Source organism: Salmo salar, chromosome ssa01 (genome assembly GCF_905237065.1).
Source record: "Salmo salar chromosome ssa01, Ssal_v3.1, whole genome shotgun sequence".
Classification (NCBI taxonomy): domain Eukaryota; kingdom Metazoa; phylum Chordata; class Actinopteri; order Salmoniformes; family Salmonidae; genus Salmo; species Salmo salar.
The window spans coordinates 68,385,236-68,406,497 of NC_059442.1; the positions used below are offsets into that span (position 1 = coordinate 68,385,236).

General features: G+C 41.8%; 1 protein-coding gene across 1 annotated transcript in view; it reads right to left on the reverse strand.

The window, feature by feature from the left end:
- rgs7a (regulator of G protein signaling 7a) overlaps nucleotides 1-21,262 on the reverse strand; it is a 126,018-nt gene that overhangs the window by 53,537 nt on the left and 51,219 nt on the right. The gene's annotated exons all lie outside the window — the stretch shown is intronic.

A 21,262-nucleotide genomic window follows, 5' to 3' on the forward strand; every position in this document is an offset into this window, starting at 1 on the left:
CTATGCATATATTATAAACAGAGAGTAGCAGCAGCGTAAAAGAGGGGTTGGGGGGGGCACACAATGCAAATCGTCTGGGTAGCCATTTGATTACCTGTTTAGGAGTCTTATGGCTTGGGGGTAAAAACTGTCGAGAAGGCTTTTGGTCCTAGACTTGGCGCTCCGGTACCGCTTGCCATGCGGTAAAAGAGAGAACAGTCTATGACTGGGTGTGGCTGGGGTCTTTGACAATTTTATGGCCTTCCTCTGACACCGCCTGGTGTAGAGGTCCTGGATGGCAGGCAGCTTAGCCCCAGTGATGTACTGGGCCGTACGCACTACCCTCTGTAGTGCCTTGCGGTCGGAGGCCGAGCAGTTGCCGTACCAGGCAGTGATACAACCAGTCAGGATGCTCTCGATGATGCATCTGTAGAACCTTTTGAGGATCTGAGGACCCATGCCAAATCTTTTTAGTTTCCTGAGGTGGAATAGGCTTTGTCGTGCCCTCTTCACGACTGTGTTGGTGTGTTTGGACATGACAACCTGGCTCAAAACAGACATGCCACAGAAAGACAGATCTGCATTACAACTCTCCAGGACAGGAGCACTGCTCTGCACCATGGCTCAGCTGCCCTGGCAGATGGCCCTATTTCCAGGAACAGACAGGACGGAGTGGAGCAGAGCGTGGCCCGAATTTGTCAGCCTTCACGGATGGATGCCAAGAGATATCCCAAACCAGCCCTCTGGCATGAATAAATACAGACTAACAATGTGACACACACACACACACAATGCAAGGCCTGCTGCTCTATTTCTGCTCCATAGACTACAATGCACTGCCCATATACTGTATCATATTGGATAGTAATTGGGAACCATTAAGGTTTATTGGTTAGTGTTGGTTACAAAAGCTCATTTTCTATCCTCGTAGAATGCATTTTGCTAATTTGACTGGCTTCCCTGTGCCTCATCAACTTTCCCCCTAAGTCTGTACAGTATCTTGACAACTACACTCTGTAAAGATTTTCTTATGGCAGCTGTGCTCTGGAAGGGATTGTGTAGGCAACATAACTATAAAACTGTTTTCTATGGTAATTTGCAAAAATGCTGTGGCTGTACTCTTAGCCTGAGTACCTGAAGTTGCCATGTAAGTCTCAGTTACCATTACCTAAGCCCTGGATCTTTGTACCATAGAGTCTAAAATAGAGGTAATTACTGCAAAATGTTGTTCAATCATCAGATTGGTTGTATTTCATTTAAAATCTTAAGTGAAGGTCAGGATTTTATTTTTAGTTCTAATGGACTATTTTGATGTCCTAAGAATTTGCTGAAGAGAACAGAATTGCAAATGCTAGATACAGTACCATAGCAATTTAGGATGTACCAATGTATCAACTGAAATAGATTGAATATGGAACAGTGGAGAGCAGACTCCACTGTAATCAATAATGATCAACTATAGATAAGTAAACATACAAGGCCTAAAAATCTATTAAATATTTTTAGAAAATGGGACCAGCATCTTACAAAAAGTGTTTGCCCTATTTCAAGTACACTGAAGCCAAAACCTATTGAGTAATTGGTTTGTAATGGACTGATAGAACACAGACATAGAACATAAAGAGCTGTAGGCAGAGTATGGGGTTACAGAGATGCCTATCTAACATGAGATCAGATTTATAAATATGTATGTCCTCCCCACTTAACAGGTGAAATTGGTGCCAGACAGAGGATTGAGGGCCGTGCTGGACAGCTCTCATCAGATCATTTTGAGCAGTCTAACAAAGCACTGTCACTATGACAAACAGATATCCTTGGGTCAAAGACAGCCACTTCCAGTATTCACATTGCCAATAGATCAGCCATAGCTAAATGACAGCTGGCAGATTGACATCACATAGGCTGACACTTTTAAGAACTTAGTTACGTAATTCACTGAGCTAACCAGCAGGATAACAGAGTGATGATCGATACTTCACACTGTCTCTCTCTCCCACTCAGTGTAAAATGCCATCAGCCTGAATATTTTGGATTTAAGATATTCATGCCATGTACATGTCATGAAGAAGAAGTGTTTTTGTATCTTATACAGACTGACTATAACAACATCCTGCTGCCTTTCTACATCAAAGGGTCTGTTTTCTGAACAGTGATTTATTAAATATTGTAACGTCTGCTTCCAACTCACACCCTCAAACACATAGATCCCTTGAACGCAGCTCACTCTCCAGATCCCAATCATCTGAATTCTAATCACCTGTTCACACCCCTGTTTCTCATTATCACACACTATTTAGTTCAGTTCTTTGCACCCCATCACTGTGAGGTTTTGTGACACACGTCTTTCAGAGTGCTGCTTTCCCCGTGATTTACTCCTCCCGTGTATGATAGTTTTTGCCTGCCTCACTAACGGCGCCTTTTGCCTATTCTCTGCCTGTACTTTATTGGATTTCCTGTTATCTACCTATTGCCTGATCTCCCGGACTAGCCTTTTCCCTGCCTGTACTGTTGCCCATTTGGACCCCCCTGTGTATGACCTTCTGCCTACCCCTGGACCCAGCTACCTGCCTCCTCCTGTGGTCCTTTTCAATAAACACCTACTGCGCCCTGCGCTTGAAACCAGCTCTGTCTCCCTTCATGTTCATTACAAACATGACTAAACACAAGTCTGCAAATATGGCATGACCAACAAAAGCTCCAAATATAACAAAGGCTTCCATGGTGCTATTCCAACTACTTCGTAATGTGTCTCAGAATTTTCAGGGAGCCCCAATGAGCATTTGAGAGAAAAGAACAAACATTCACTTTTTAATGGACTACTAGACTTCTTACTCTGCTTCAGTCATCTAAGTGCTTCATATATCTATCTACTCACTTGAACTGCTTTCTACCAGGAAAAAGACAGAGAAAGGAAAGAATAATACATTCTAAGAAATATTGATCCAATTCCATTATGAATGTCTAATAAGCAGTTCAAGTCTGTTTGTGGTTTACACAGAGAATAACGCCCTAGCAGCAGGCCCACTGTAATGAAATGAAAAGCTCCTCCATTATTCTCCTACTCTGTGATAGATGATTGTCCAACTGCAATGCTGAAACAAAGGTGGGTGAATGGAATTATCCAGCTGCTGTTATCTGAGTACACAGGGGTATAGAATTTCACACAGCTAGAGACCCCACAAACACTCCACACAGAGACCGACTTCTTAACCACTATAGAAAAGAAACATTTTGGAGTACCACACAGTACACCACACATTATGGAGCATACAGGCAGATTTAATGCAGATTTGAGTGGGAGTTGGTCATGTACACTTCTCCTTCCCGTAACATTTTTAAATCATCCACTGCATTCAGAAACAGAGGATTGTTCATAATACTTTGGCCAAATTTGTGATGTTCTGATTTAGAACACAGTTACAGTGTGTTGACAAGCAATAGTAAACACAATGTTAAACAGTGTGATGCATTTGCGTATTGACTCATTCCAAAAACAATTCTCACCACACCTTAGGGCAGGGATCATCATCTAGTTTCAGCCGTGGGCCGATTTTCTTCTTGAGCGGATGGTCAGGGGGCCGGAACAGGATTACAAATAATTTGTAGACTGCAAATTGTCCGCAAGAAGCCCAAACAGATATATTATTTGACTAAAACATAATAATTTCAAACCTTGCTGACATTTGTATACGGTCACATATCTCTCTCTATTATGCGTGGGGAATACTTTGGAACATACTTTCAAAATTAAAATCACTTGGAGATGATTTTCTGGTGTTTTTACAGTCTTTAATGTCCCAAAAATATAAGAAACAAATAAAACAAGTAGTTTTTTTTGCTCAGAAAATCTGGGGGGCCCACGGAATGCCAGTTGGGGGACCCTGCCTTACGGCATATGAGAAAGTCACATCTTCACTGGCAAAACAGAACATAGGCTTGTTTGTGATCCTCATTCAAATGTACATGCCATATGAAAAGATCTAAAGAATAGAGTTAAATATGAATAGATCAAATATCTGATTTGGTGGCTATATCAGCTAAATCCATCCAAGACTGCGCCCTTTAAAATAAAATTTCAAGCTCATATAGTGTAAATTATATGGAGAAATAAATTATTAATTTACTAGCCAGTGTTATAGAGATGTGCTTAAAGTATTAAAACAGTCTTCATGATAAGCATGCAATATTAGCCTGTTTGGTTTTCATAAAATATCTTTCAATTCATCAAAGTTTAAGTGAATCTGTCCACCAGATTTTAACCAAGCATCCATTTTCTCCTCATTTTAACAGGATAATTCACCTTCAAACATATCAGGCTTGAAGCTGTACTTCTCTGAGAGAACAGTCAGACAGTGGTATGAGCTCACTGTTTTGGGGAGAGACATCATTTTAAACCCCAAATTATGAATTCTATAAACTCAGCAAAAAAAGAATAGTCCCTTTTTCAGGACCCAGTCTTTCAAAGATAATTTGTAAAAATCCAAATAACTTCACAGATCTTCATTGTAAAGAGTTTAAACACTGTTTCCCATGCTTGTTCAATGAACTATAAACAATTAATGAACATGCACCTGTGGATCGGTCGTTAAGACACTAACAGCTTACAGACGATAAGCAATTAAGGTCACAGTTATGAAATCTTAGGACACTAAAGAGGCCTTTCTACTGACTCTAAAAAACACCAAAAGAAAGTTGCCCAGGGTCCCTGGTCATCTGTGTGAACGTGCCTTAGGCATGCTGCAAGGAGGCATGAGGGCTGCAGATGTGGCCAGGACAATAAATTGCAATGTCCGTACTGTGAGATGCCTAAGACAGTGCTACAGGGAGACAGGACGGACAGCTGATCGTCCTCGCAGTGGCAGACCACGTGTAACAACACCTGCACAGGATCGGTACATCCGAACATTACACCTGCGGGACAGATACAGGATGGCAACAACAACTGCCCGAGTTACACCAGGAACTCACAATCCCTCCATCAGTGCTCAGACTGTCTGCAATAGGCTGAGAGGCTGGACTGAGGGCTTTAGGCCTGTTGTAAGGCAGGTCCTCACCAGACATCACCGGCAACAATGTCGCCTATGGGCACAAACCCACCGTCGCTGGACCAGACAGGACTGGCAAAAAGTGCACTTCTCTGACGAGTCGCAGTTTTGTCTCACCAGGGGTGATGGTTGGATTTGTGTTTATTGTCGAAGGAATGAGCATTACACTGAGGCCTGTACTCTGGAGCGGGATCGATTTGGAGGTTGAGGGTCCGTCATGGTCTGGGGGGTTGTGTCACAGCATCATCGGACTGAGTTTGTTGTCATTGCAGGCAATCTCAACGCTGTGTGTTACAGAGAAGACATCCTCCTCCCTCATGTGGTACTCTTCCTGCAGGCTCATCCTGACATGACCCTGCAGCATGACAATGCCACCAGCCACACTGCTCATTCTGTGCATGATTTCCTGCAAGACAGGAATGTCAGTGTTCTGCCATGGCCAGCAAAGAGCCCGGATCTAAATCCCATTGAGCACGTCTGGGACCTGTTCGATCGGAGGTTGAGGGCTAGGGCCATTCCCCCCAGAAATGTCCGGGAACTTGCAGGTGCCTTGGTGGAAGAGTGGGGTAACATCTCACAGCAAGAACTGGAAAATCCGGTGCAGTCCATGAGGAGGAGATGCACTGTAGTACTTAATGCAGCTGGTGGCCACACCAGATACTGAACGTTACTTTTGATTTTGACCCCCCCTTTGTGCAGGGACAAATTATTCCATTTCTGTTAGTCACATGTCTGTGGAACTTGTTCAGTTTATGTCTCAGTTGTTGAATTTTGTTATGTTCATACAAATATTTACACATGTTAAGTTTGCTGAAAATACACGCAGTTGACAGTGAGAGGACGTTTCTTTTTTTGCTGAGTTTATATTTAAATAAAAGAATAATATTGTCATAATCAAATCAAATTTGAATTGGTCACATACACATGGTTAGCAGATGTTATTGCGAGTGCAGTGAAATGCTTGTGCTTCTAGTTTCGACAATGCAGCAATATCTAACGAGTAATGTCTAACAATTCCACAACAAATACCTAATACACACAAATCTAAGTAATCTAAGCATTGGTATAAGAATATCTAAATATATGGATGAGCAACATCAGAGCGACATAGGCTAAGATGCAATAGATAGTATAGAATACAGTATATACACTACCGTTCAAAAGTTTGTGGTCACTTAGAAATGTCCTTGTATTTGAAAGAAAAGCAAATTTTTTGTCCAATAAAATGACATCAAATTGATCAGAAATACAGTGCAGACATTGCTAATGTTGTAAATTACTATTGCAGCTGGAATTGGCTGATTTTTTATGGAATATCTACATAGGCGTACAGAGGCCCATTATCGGCAACCATCACTCCTGTGTTCCAATGACACATTGTGTTAGCTAATCCAAGTTTATCATTGTAAAAGGCTAATTAATCATTAGAAAACCCTTTTGCAATTATGTTAGCACAGCTGAAAACTGTTGTTAAAGAAGCAATGAAACTGGCCTTCTTTAGACTAGTTGAGTATCTAGAGCATCAGCATTTGCGGAATTGATTACAGGCTCAAAATGGCCAGAAACAAATAACTTTCTTTTGAAACTCGTCAGTCTATTCTTGTTCTGAGAAATAAAGGCTATTCCATGCGAGAAATTGCCAAGAAACTGAAGATCTGGTACAACGCTGTGTACTACTCACTTCACAGAACAGCACAAACTGGCTCTAATCAGAATAGAATGAGGAGTGGGAGACCCCGGTGCACAACTGAGCAAGAGGACAAGTACATTAGAGTGTCTAGTTTGAGAAACAGACGACTTACAAGTCCTCAACCGGCTGCTTCATTAAAAAGTACCCGCAAAACACCAGTCTCAACGTCAACAGTGAAGAGGCAACTCCGGGATGCTGGCCTTCTAGGCAGAGTTGCAAAGAAAAAGCCATATCTCAGACTGGCCAATAAAAAGAATAGATTAAGAAGGGCAGAAGCGCACAGACACTGGACAGAGGAACTCCTATACACTTCTTGATAAACTCAGTGACCATCTCGGTGTACACGTCCATATTATTCTCAGAAGCTACCCAGAACATATCCCAGTCTGCGTGAATAAATCAAATTTTGAAGTGTGGGTTCCGATTGGTCAGACCAGCATTGAATAGTCCTTTACACGTGTGCTTCCTGTTTGAGTTTCTGCCTATAGGAAGGGGGGAGCAAAATGGAGTCGTGGTCAGATTTGCCGAAAGGAGGACGAGGGAGGGCCTTGTATGCATCCCGGAAGTTAGAGTAACAATGGTCCAGTGTTAAATGAACATATACACTACCATACAAAAGTATGTGGACACACCTTCAAATTAGTGGATTTGGCTATTTCAGCCATACCCGTTTCGCTCAGCCACACTTCGCTCAGCTACGAAGTGGTAAGCCAGACAAGCTCACAGAACGGGACCACCGAGTGCTGATGCGCGTAAGCGTATAAAAATCATCTGTCCTCAGTTGCACCACTCACTACCCAGTTCCAAACAAGCCTAAGATCACCATACACAATGCCAATCATCAGCTGGAAAGGTGTAAAGCTCGCCGCCATTGGACTCTGGATCAGTGGAAACGCATACTCTGGAGTGATGAATCACGCTTCACCATCTGGGAGTCCGACGGACGAATCTGGGTTTGGCGGATGCCAGGAGAATGCTACCTGCTCCAATGCATGCCAACTGTACATTTTGTTGGAATAGGAATAATGGTATGGGGCTGTTTTTCATGATTCGGTTGAGGGATGAATTGGAACGCCGACTGCAAGCCAGACCTAACATCAGTGCCGACCTCACAAATGCTCATGGCTGAATGGAAGCAACTCCAAGCAGCAATGTTCCAAGATTTAGTGGAAAGCCTTCTCAGAAGAGTGGAGACTGTTATAGTAGCAAAGGGGGGACAAACTACATATTAATGTCCATAATTTTGGAATGAGATGTTTGAGCAGGTGTCCACATAGTTTTGGTATTGTAGTGTAGTACCTTCCAACCCATAAGGCAAAGCAATTCAGTGGAGCATCCATTCATTGAAAGTCTCCCCTTGCAAAATAATCTTTCATTCCTTTCTTTTTTTGTCTCTTTTTGTAACTCTCCCTCATTGGACACAACATTTCCCCTCTGGCTGAGAAATAATTACATTTTAACTGACAACATGAACTCACGCAACACCCTGAAAAGTTGGCCTAAAATGTTCAACAGGGTGAGAGAGCTAGAAACATTTTGCTGCACCTGCCACAATAAACAATAACCTTTGATTTTGATTTGAAAGTTCTACCCCAGTTCACAGTTAATAATATATTGTTGTGATTTCTACGAGGGTTTTGACAGATGGCATTCTCACTTTCTGTATTCCATTTAGCTTGTGCTCCAGATGGTTGACGACAGACCAACGTTCCTATTTGGCTTTGAAGCTTTCCCAGAAGTATCACAGATGATCTGTTGGCAACTTTAACTGATCTAATCAAACACAGTGTATTTAGCCATGCTGGGTTATTTTTTTATGTGAGTAGAGGTTTAGATAGATGTAAGTTGTTAGAGATTGTTCACCCTCCACCTCAGCCAATCACCCATCTCTTTGAATTGTCAAACCATTGTATTTTCATCAGAGAGAGAGAGAGAGAGAACTCCCTGGGGCTACTAACAAACTCACAAGATGTAGTTGATCTAACCCGGAGTCCAGAGGGAATAAGCCAAATGTCTGGATACCTACAGGGAAATGTTGAATTCTCTCTTACCCCTCCCCAGGGTATTCCTGTATTGGAAGCTGAGCTGTGGAGCATGGACGAGAGGCCTGCTGCCTGGAAAAACACAGTTCACAGGCGAGACACACTGCCTTCAGAAAGTATTCATACCCCTTGACTTATTCCACATTCTGTTGTGTTACAGCCTGAATTCAAAATGTATTAAATACTTTTTTTATCACCCATCTACACACAATGCCCCATCATGACAAAGTGAAAACAAGTTTTAACATTTTTGGGCAAATTTATTGAAAATGAAATACAGAAAATGTAATTTACATAAGTATTAACACCCCTGAGTTAATACATGTTAGAATCCCCTTTGGCAGCGATTATAGCTGTGAGTCTTTCTGAGTAAGTATCAAAGAGCTTTGCATACCTGGATTGTACAATATTTGCCCATTATTATTTTCAAAATTCTTGAAACTTGCTAGACAACCATAGATTTTCAACCAGATTTAAGTCAAAACTGTTATTCGGCCACTCAGGAACATTTACTGTCTTCTTGGTAAGCAACTCCAGTGTAGATTTGGCCTTGTGTTTTAGGTTATTGTCCTGCCGAAAAGTGAATTCATCTCCCAGTGTCTGGTGGAAAGCAGACTGAACCAGGTTTTCTTCTAGGATTTTGCCTGTGCTTAGCTCCATTCCATTTATTTTTTATCCTGAAAAACTCCCCAGTCTTTAACGATTACAAGCATACCCATAACATGATGCAGTCACCACTATGCTTGAAAATATGAAGAGTGGTACTAAGCAATGTGTTGTTGATTTTGTTTTGGCTTTTCCCCAAACATAACACTTTGTATTCAAGACAAAAAAAGTTAATTGCTTTGCCACATTTTTGCTGTATTACTTTAGTGCCTTATAGCAAACAGGATGCAGGATTTGGAATATTGTCATCCTCTACAGCAGGTATTGCCAAAAGTATGCGCAATGCCGTCGGGGTTATGCCACACATTTTTTTTTAAATCGTTCTCCACATTTTCAAACAGTCCATTTATATTTTCCCAACGGGGCTATACATTTGCACGAGGTTATTTTCTCACTTGAGTACCCTTGTTTCACTGCCAAATATAAAATGAAACCATCTAGTGTTTAGCGAAATAAGAACACAATGTCAAATACAGGTAGCCTAGTCAAATAATTAACATCCAATCATATTAACCGTTACTCTCCACTAACGGTCCGTATGTAGCCAAATGTAGCTCATTCCGTTTGCTCGAAAATTGATAAATGGTTAAAAAAAAAGTAAGGCCCGCGTCCATAGAGACACATACCAGCTCTACTGGTAGTACTGCTACTACCAGCAGTACTACACCTGCACCTGTCAAAGACACAAGTTGTTCTGCTTCCACGAGCACATCCAATGCTAGCATCAGTAATTCTACATTTGTTAGCCCAGCTAGCATGTACACTGACAGTTGTGAATCTGATGCAGCCAAAAAGCTACTACCCCCTTACCCGGGAAAACACTGAACAACAGACAGGGACGTTGGACCATCAAAGAGGCCAAATATGATGAGAACTACATTGATTTGGGGTTCATTTATATTGGGAGCAGCGCCTTACCCTAGCCACAGTGTGTTATATGTGCAAAAGTACTATCTCACAACTCAATGAAACCTTCACTCTTGCGCAGACATGTAGAAACAAAACATCCAAGTTTTCTGAGCGAGAATTAAGACGACTTTCGAGTAGTAAGACATGTATAAAAGCAACAGATACCATTAATAAGAAGTGGCTAGAAGCACCTTATATGGTGAGTGGCTAGGACAGGCAAACCCCATACTATTTCAGAGGACTTAATTCTTCCTGCTGTCGTGGATATGGCTGGGACAATGCTGGGGGAAAAGGCCCAAAAAACTATACAGACAATGACTTCATCAAACAACACTGTTTCACGACGCATCAGTGACATGGAAGGAGATGTTTGGAAACAATTACTGCATCGCATACAAGCCAGTGAATTATATGCGTTACAGCTGGATGAGTCAACAGACGTGGCGAGCCTTGCACAGCTCCTGGTATATGTCCGTTACGTTTATGGGGGGTCAATTAAGGAAGACATCCTCTTCTGCAAACCACTGGAAACCAGGACAACAGGAAATTATATTTTTATGTATTGGACAGCTTTGTGACATCAAATGGACTTTGGTGGTCAGGGTGTGTTGGTATCTATACTGTTGGCACAAAAGCCATGACAGGGAGACATAGTGGAGTGGTAACGCGCATCAAGCAGTTGCTCCCGACGCCACTTGTGTACACTGCAGCATCCACCGAGAGGCTCTTGCTGCCTGACAGTTTCAAAGACGTTTTGGACACTACAGTTAAAATGGTTAACTTTGTCAAAGCAAGGCCCCTGAACTGTCGTGTATTTTCTGCACTATGCAATGATATGGACAGTGACCATGTAATGCTTTTACAACATACAGTATTGACACATTTTTTTAAATTGAGAGACGAGCTTAAACATTTCTTTACTGACCATAATTTTCACTTGTCTGACTGCTTGCATGATGACGAGTTTCTCACACGACTGGCCTATCTGGGTGATGTTTTTTCTCGCCTGAATCATCTGAATCTAGGATTACAGGGACTCTCCGCAACTATTTTCAATGTGTGGGACAAAATTGAGGCTATGATTAAGAAGTTGGAGCTCTTCTCAGGACAACACACAGGTCTTTCCATCATTGTAAGATTTCTTTGTGTGCAAATGAACTCAAGTTTACGGACAACGTCAAATGTGATATAGTCAAGCACCTGAGTGAGCTGGGTGCACAATTACACAGGTACATTCCCGAAACGGATGACACAAACAACTGTATTCGTTATCCCTTTCATGCCTTGCCTTCAGTCCACTTACCGATATCTGAACAAGAGAGCCTCATCGAAATTGTAACAAGCGGTTCTGTGAAAATTGAATTTAATCAGAAGCCACTGCCAGATTTCTGGATCTGGATTGGGCTGCGACTCAAGATATTTCAGATTTTCTTTTTTAATTAATTAGTTAAAATTTCGAAAAACATTATTCCACTTTGACATTATGGGATATTGTGTGTAGGCCAGTGATGATTTTTTTTATTCAATACATTTTACATTCAGGCTGTAACACAACAAAATGTGGAAAAAGTCAAGGGGTGTGAATACGTTCTGAAGGCACTGTATGCCTGGCAGGAGTTTAATGCCAGGCCGCTTTCTCATCTCTTTGCTGGTTTTTTTTCTACCTACCATTCTCATACACATCCCTAGATGGAGGCTCACTCAGATTGCAGTCATATATATCATCGCTGTTGGATAAAAACACATTATCTATCGTACATTTTTCAGAAAATGCCATATTTTTTTACCAAAACAAAACAAAAATTGTCTGACAACAACAATATGCTGCTATCTCTGATTCTATCACTGATATCTCTCTGCAGTTACCACAGACTTGGCAGTGGTATATCATGGCTCTGCGGTTTCTCTTCCTGACACTACTATTTCAGTTACGGTCCCAATACTCAATTTTGCTGATTCTAATGCTGTTTTTTGTAACCATAGTAATTGCTTCTATAGCCAAGTCTGCCTTTACAACCACTGTTTATACCTCCAATGCTGTCTCTATTGTTTTCTGTTGTTCTTTATACGCTGTCGTACATTATTGCGTCTAGGTTCAGTGTTGTTGTTTTCTATTGTTTGGCTTGCTGTCTGTATAATGCCTCTGGCTGGGTCTCTGCTCTCTGTTGTTGTTTCTACTGTTTGGATGGCTATCTCCCTGGTTGATGGTGGGATAGAGATCCTGGGGCAAGGCCTATCTCTCTCGCTGTGGTTCTTAGTGGGCGGACGGTGGGCGAAATTACTAAGCCAAAGTTGGTCGTGTGCTGGAACAAATTCTACTGAGAGCATATATCGCTGCCCACCTACTGTGGTTTCATCACTCAAACAGCCTGCTGAAAATTTAAAAATAAAGTAAAAATAAAAGCTGCATATTTTGGGGATCCAGGCAACATTTTCTGCAGTGACTAATTAAGCTGGCTGATTTGCACTGTTGAAGAAACAGCCACAGGAGATAATGATGATTAAGAAATACAAGAAAAGGAAAATACATACCGTGACCATATTTATAAGGGTATTTATAAAACAAATATAAACCCTGGCCTGTCCTGTAAATGTATTTTATATTATTGCTGCTACTGTACGTGTTCATCTATAATGTATTCTATGAGCACACAATCAATTCATCAAAAGCAGTTTTCTAATGATGTAGCAGCATGGGGCATTAGCTATGTACAGTGCATTCAGATAGTATTCAGACCCCTTGACTTTTCATACCTGTAAACTACCAGCATTTTGGTAACTTTCAAGGATTTCATGGTATTTTATCTCCAGCGAATCACGGGGATCGGGACATGGTCGGGTGTCTGCAATATATCCCTGGCGTCCGACTCATTGAAGAAGAACTCCTCATCCAATTTCAGGTGAGTAATCCCAGTTCTGATGTCCAGAAACTCTTTTCGGTCATAAGAGACGGTAGCAGCAACATTATGTACAAAACAAGTTATGAACAACGCGAAAAAACTAACAAAATAGCATGATTGGTTGAGAGACGATAAGACGGCAGCCCTACCCTCCAGTGCCAGGAGTCTGTAATTATATATGGCCCTCTGTGTGGCCTTATCACCTGGAAAGGAAAAAAAATCATCAAATATAATTTATTTAAAAAAATGAATGACAAAGCTGTAAAACATTATCCTAAATATAAACCATCAATTTAGTGAATACCATTGGTGTTTAATATGAGGGTTTCAGCATGGATTATCCTTTGTATATTTGTTTACATACTTTTATTTATTTTCCTATGTCAATATGTCTTTGTTGTAAATGTTTTGGCACCAAACTGGTGGCAGTAGTGAAGAAAGGTCAATAGTTGGAAGAGTTAAAGCGTTAATTGAAAAGAATGTGATTGTTGATTAGATGCCTTTTTCATTAATAAGCCTATTTTCTCTTGAACCATATGGTCTATCCAATGGAAACTCATGGACAATATGGACACAGATATAAAAAATGAAAACTATATATGAATACATTTGTTTAAGTTATTCAAGTATAAATTACTAAAATGACCATAGATTGACCTAGATTACCTGTTTATTATCAAAATTACAGAAAATTATATTAACTTTGGTAAATTACTGGTAGTTTTTTTTTGGGGGGGGGTCATCAAACCCAGTTTAAAGATTCAGAGATGGTGCATTTTAACAGTTGCTGATAATTTGAAACAAGGAAATGTAACACAGCACTGGGTTTTAATGAATACCCAGCTAGCAATGAGGAATCGGCCCAGAAGCGGCCCTCTTCTGGGAGGGCAAGAACTGATTGAATCGGCCCGGAATCGGGTGTCGAACTCAGCCTAGAATCAAAATGAATGACTGCCCAGAATCAGCCCAAGTACATCGGGCCGTTTCCATCTACCGGAATTCAGCCGACTTTACCGGCATCTTACCAGAATCCCCCCAGAAGCGGCCCGATGCAAATTTAAATAAATGTGTACAAAATTAGCCGATTTAGTAATTTTAAATATTACTATTATACATTTTATAAATACAAATTATACCCATCCACAAAAATACATTTTGTGTCGGAGGAAACTCCATACACCTGGTGACCATGTCAGCGTGCATGCACCTAGCCCGCCACAGGAGTCGCTACAGCACGATGGCACAAGGACATCCCGACCGGCCAAACCCTCCCCTAACTTGGACGACGCTGGGCCAATTGTGGGTCGCCTCGTGGGTCTCCTGGTCGCGGCCGGCATGGGTCTCAAACCAGCATCTATTGCAACGCAGTTTGCACTGCAGTGTCTTAGACCACTGCTCCTTAGACCGCTGCGCCTTAGGTTTTAGCCACAAAGTTTTTAATGCTTATCAATTGCCTTGCACAAAGTATCAAAATACTAAAATACTAGACAGGACTCTTAAAGAATTTTATTTAAATGTTGATTGTATTTTTTTATCACAGAAACAATAAATAAATAATCTTAATCATCTGCCAGAGAGTAGCCCCAATCGGCCGAGCCCCAAGTAATACATTTGGGCCAGATAATCTCACCGAAATTGGCTCGAACCCCAAGTAATACATTTGGGTCATAAGTAATACTGCCAAAGACGGCCCAGACTCAGGCCACATGACGTCGGCCGAGTCTGACTCTCAGCCGAGTGTCCCGACTCTCAGCCGAAATCAGCCCAGATCCACTGTGCTAGCTGAGCATGGCTTCACCCAAATTGGGGCAAGTGCGTAACTACAGTCTAAATAGTCTGGGTATAGATGTGAAGAGTCTTATCTGTGAACACCAGCCATGTTTACTGAGACAAAACAGACAAGGAAGGAGAAGGAGAAGGAGGGAAGTAGTAGAGGAAAACAGAGATGCATTGGGATTGGAGGGAGAGGGGGGATGGCTTCTATTTTTAGATCCTAATAACATGAGAAAGAGAGAGAAGAGCATCTCTAGCCCAGCCAAGCACCTCCTTAACACGTGCAACAGACGCTCGGGAATGCGCTGTCTCCCGAATACCAATGAGTTGGAAGCAGCTGGATCCCGATTGGCATTCCAGGCCACATCCCTGTCTCTGGAGAGAGAGACGGGACTGAGAGTCAGATTGGACAGACACACAGCCACTAACGTTATACTGACAGGCAAAATAATGCATAAACTGTGAAGCAACTGTATAGAGATCATAAGCTTTTTGATACATACTATTGATACATCTACAATGAGGATACAAAACATTAAGAACACCTGCTCATTCCATGACATAGACTAACCAGGTGAATCCAGTTGAAAGCTGTGATCCCTTATTGATGTCACTTGTTAAATCCACTTCAATCAAACTGTAGGAATCACGCTTCACCATCTGGCAGTCCGACGGATGAATCTGAGTTTGGCAGATACCAGGAGAACGCTACCTGCCCCAATAAAGTTTGGTGGAGGAGGAATAATGGTCTGGGGCTGTTTTCATGGTTCGGGCTAGGCCCCTTTGTTCCAGTGAAGGGAAATATTAATGCTACAGCATACAATGACATTCTAGACGATTCTGTGCTTCCGACTTTGTGGCAACAGTTTGGGGAAGGCCGTTTCCTGTTTCAGCATGACAATGCCCCCATGCACAATCTGAGGTCCATACAGAAATGGTTTGTCGAGATTGGTGTGGAAGAACTTGACTGGCCTGCACAGAGCCCTGACCTCAACACCATCAAACATCTTTGGAATGAATTGGAACACCGTCTACGAGCCAGGCCTAATCGCCCGACCTCACTAATGCTCTTGTGGCAGAATGGAAGCAAGTCCCCGCAGCAATGTTCCAACATCTAGTAGAAAGCCTTCCCAGAGGAGTGGAGGCTGTTATAGCAGCAAAGGGGGGGACCAACTCCATATTAATGCCGATGGACCCCAGTTAGCTGTCGCCATTGGCGTCGGGTAATGGGAATCCTAATAAATCAAATCAATTTCAATCAAAATGCCCATGATTGTGGAATGAGATGTTCGACGAGCAGGTGTTCACATACTATTGGTCATGTAGTGTACGTATACACATATTTACAGCTCTGTAAAAAATGTAGAGAACACCGCAAAATTATCAGTTTCTCTGGTTTTACTATTTATAGGTATGTGTTTGGGAAAAATGAAAAAAAAATTTATTCTTTAAACTACTGACAACATTTCTCCCAAAACTCCAAATAAAAATATTGTCATTTAGAGCATTTATTTGCAGATAATGACAACTTGTCAAAATAACAAAAAAAGATGCAGTGTTGTCAGACCTCGAATAATGCAAAGAAAATAAGTTCAAAATGAACACACACACACACTCACACACACAAACCCCGACACATTCCTCACTCCCTCAGTTAGCCAAGGATCTGTTGGACATCCTGTTTAAGTGTTGGAGATAGTAGCGTTTGACTGAGTGCTGGTAGTCATGGGAACGCTATCCATCAGTAACCCCAGTGGAGCGTGGAGCAGAGTGAAAAAGCACAACTTCCCAGACACTGGTATTGTCCACGGGAATGTCACTTTCCAATTAGTAGATAACCAAGACAAGGAGACTGAAACACTCTGTGAGACAAATAATGACAAGGCATGTATGTCACATGGAAGAATGACTTGCATTTTCCTATGGTGGTTCCATTTTGTGAAATCTTGAAAACTTCCTAGAGCATTTCTACAACTGTTTAACCATCCTGAATGGAGCCCCTGTCATTAGCTTCAGGAGAATTTCCAGGGATTAATACAGAGTTGCACACTACCATCTACTTTAACTAGGGAGGCTGTAATTAATTGCACCATGTTAACTGAATGAAAATACAAATTATTTTGATTCCAATTATAATGGTTCATTTTTAACAGAGTTGTACATTAATTTCATCACATTGCAAGTATGATTGCATCTTCAAATTTATTCAGGAATTGACTTGCATGATTTGAGTATATACTGTAGACTGGAGACTGAAAATCCCTACATAAATGAAAGTTTATCAAAGTAGTTTGCTTTTGTAGTAATAATATTGTCATCATTATCAATATCAAAACCATGGTATATATACGGACACGAAACACACACATAATATTACAGGAAGACATTCTATGGGTGAACAGAGACAAAGCAGAGAGCTTGGATGGAGAATGGCTAGATGAGGTGAGCTAGGGCTGCCAAACTGAACTAATGGCATGAATCTGTGAGCTGGGTTGCAAATGCTGTGACCGCTGGCTCATGAATAATGTGACTTTCCATATTGAGGTCTCAAATATTTTCCAGCATTCAACACTGCACTGGAATTTGTATGGTGAATAAGTATACTGAACAAAAACAAACTCAACATGCAACAATTTCAAAGATTTTACTGAGTTATGGTTCATCGGTCAATCAGGAAATCAGTCACATGACTGGGAATACCGATATGCATCTGTTGGTCACAGATACCATAAAAAAAATAGGCCTCACAATGGGTCTCAGGATCTCGTCACGGTATTTCTGTGCATTAAAATTGGCATCAATAAAATGCATTTGTGTTTGTTGTCCGTAGCTTATGCCTGCCCTTATCATAACCCCACTGCCACCATGGGGCACTCTGTTTACAACGTTGACATCAGCAAACCGCTCGAACACAGGACGCCATACACGAAGGTCTGCGGTTGTGAGACCGGTTGGGTGTACTGCCAAATCGTCCCGTGTGGCTCAGTTGGTAGAGCGTGGTGTTTGCAATGCCAGGGTTGTGGGTTTGATTCCCACGGGGAACCAGTACGGAGAAGAAAAAATTTTTAGCAAATGTATGCATTCACTACTGTAAGTCGCTCTGGATAAGAGCGTCTGCTAAATGACTAAAAGGTCAAATGTAAATGTATATTCTCTAAAACAACTTTGGAGGCAGCTTTTTGGTAGAGAAATGAAGATTCAATTCTCTCACATCAGCTCTGCTGGACATTCCTGCAGTCTGCATGCCAATTGCATGCTCCCTCAAAACTTGAGACAGCTATGGCATTGTAATGTCCCCAGCACAAGGTGCACCTGTGTAAGGATCATGCTGTTTAATCAGCTTCTTGATATGCCACACCTGTCAGGTGGATGGATTATCTTGGCAAAGGAGAAATGCTCACTAACATGGATGTAAACAAATTTGTGCACAACATTTGTGAGAAATAATATTTTGGGAAAATTTCTGGGATCTTTAATTTCAGCTCATGATCCATGGGACCAACACTTTACATGTTGCATTTATATTTTTGTTCAGTGTAATATAATTGTCATAGGCATGATGCAATACAGTATTTAATTCAAATTTGAATTTTAGTTATTCCCTTTGGTTGGAGGACTGACATGTTACAAAAAATACATCATAGAACAGAAGTAAGACTCTGGAATAACAGTTTTGATGAAACTGCAACAAACAAGGTAGTTTAGTGTTCCTACCAAATAAGCTGTTACTCATGAGCGAATCAACATTTCATATAGGGTGGAAAATAATTGTGCTACGCAACACCTAAATACAATCTCTCTCTTTCTCTGGACTTAACACTGGGGTAAAAGAGCGAGAGGGGGTAGAAAGAATGAAAGAAAGAAAGAAAGGAGAGAGAGAGAGAGAGAGAGAGAGAGAGAGGGGGGGGAGAGGTGGTACCAGAAAGAGGAGCATGAGTGAAAGTGAAAGAAATAAAAGGAAAGAGATGGAGAGAAAGAAAATCAAGTCATGGTACCGATATTAGCATTTGTCATGCATCATGTTCAAACCACATCTATAAGTGACTATGTTATTCACAAATCAATTTTAGATACTTTTGGATGATTTGGACATGATGCACAAAAAATGCTTATGTTGGTACCATGACTCGAATAGGATTTGTGCTACAAATGCTAAAATGTTAGCATTTAAAAACAGTGCCAGTCATACGTTGTCCATAGACTGCTTACAGGGTAAGGAAACCAATGTGTAATTTTGTAATTTCAGTGAACTATCCCTTTAAGCCAATCCGTCAGCTTTTCGCACTCTGTGCAGTTGTTAAGAGCTGACCATCTACAAGCTCATTAAAGATGGAATCCGCAGTTGGGGAAGCAGTGCCACTGTCTGCCTCATGGCATTGTTATTGTTTTGTTGACAAAGCAGAGGCAGAGCGGAGATGGGGAGCACTGTAAGAAAAAAGCTGTACATATTCTGTTGTTCCATCGCACTTGCAATGCTGTCTCATGTAAAAAAAAAAAATGTTTGTGGTTTGCAGTAACTTCTTTGTTGTAGTAATATTGCAAACAGACATGGCAGTTTCACCATTTAAAAGGAACTGCACCTGCTGATTTGACTTTTTTTTGGCTTGCTCCCCGAGAAATGCTGGCGGCCATGACAGAAGCCAAATGTGAGTTGGCTCGGGGGTGTGGTTTGATGTGGGTGTTTCTTGGGTGTGTCCTTGCCACCACCAACACACACACCACCACAGCTGTTTCCACTCAATCACAACAAACAAACCTCCTGCAGGTTGTGTTCAATAACTACAGGCAGATGTACAGTGAGATGCCGGAGGAAGCTTTGAATAGGTCAGTAGCCTACAGAGTCATAAGATTACTGAATTACTGAATGTATGTATTCTAAACCAAGTGTTTTGATAACTTTCAAATGTAGTAACAAGTTCATATAGAATAAACAAACCTTTACATAATAACATAGAAACAGTTTCTACTAATATGACAATATGCACCTTTCACCTTTCATTGTCATTCCCAGCCGATACAGATAATGTGCCTATCTGCATTTTGTCTATTGCTAATGGTGCTACCTTGTGGTCATATCTTCAGAGTGGTCATACCTTCCTGTGTGGTGTCCCGCTAAATACCTTCTATTCTCACTTCGAGGCTAGCAACACTGAACAATGCATGAGAGCACCAGCTGTCCGGACAACTGTGTGATCACACTCTCCATTGCTGATGTGGGTAAGAACTTGTTCTCAACTGGCCTACTTGGTTAAATAAAGGTGAAATAAAAATATATATATATTTTTAAACATTCACAAGGCCGCATCCCCAGATAAATTACCAGGACGCATACTCAGAGCATGCACTGACCAGCTGGCAAGTGTCTTCACTGACATTTTCAACCTCCCTTGACCCAGTCTGTAATACCAAAAATGTTTAAGCAGATCAGCATAGACCCTGTGCCCAAGAATGCCAAGGTAACCTGTCAAAATGACTATCGCCCCATAGCACTCACATCTGTAGCCATGAAATGCTTTGAAAGGCTGTCAATGGCTCACATCAACACCATCATCCCAGACACCCTGGACCCACTCCAACTCGCATACCGCCACAACAGATCCACAGATGGAACAATCTCTATTGCACTCCACACTGCCATTTCCTACCTAGACAAAAGGAACACCTACGTGAGAATTATGTTCATTGACTACAGCTCAGCATTCAACACCATAGTGCCCTCCAAGCTCATCACTAAGCTAAGGACCCTGGGATTAAACACCTCCCTCTGCAACTGGATCCTGGACTTCCTGACGGGCTACCCCTGGTGGTGAGGGTAGGCAACAACACATCTGCCACGCTGACCCTCAACACAGGGCCCCTCAGGGGTGTATGCTTAGTCCCTTCCTGTACTCCCTGTTCACCCATGACTGCATGGCCGGCACGATGCCAACTCCATCATTAAGTTTGCCCACAACACGACGGTGGTATGCCTGATCACCACCGACGATGAGACAGCCTACCGGGAGAAGGTTGGAGACCTGGCAGTGTGGTGCCAGGAAAACAACCTCTCCCTCAACGTCAGCAAGGCAAAGGAGCTGATCGTGGACTATAGGAAACGGGCCGATCACGCCCCCACCCACATCAGCGGGGCTGTAGTGGAGCAAGTCGAGAGTGTCCACATCACTAAGGAATTATCATAATCTACACACACCAACACAGTCTAGAAGAGGGCATGACAACATTTCTTCCCCTCAGGAGAAGAGCCGAGCTCCCTGCCAT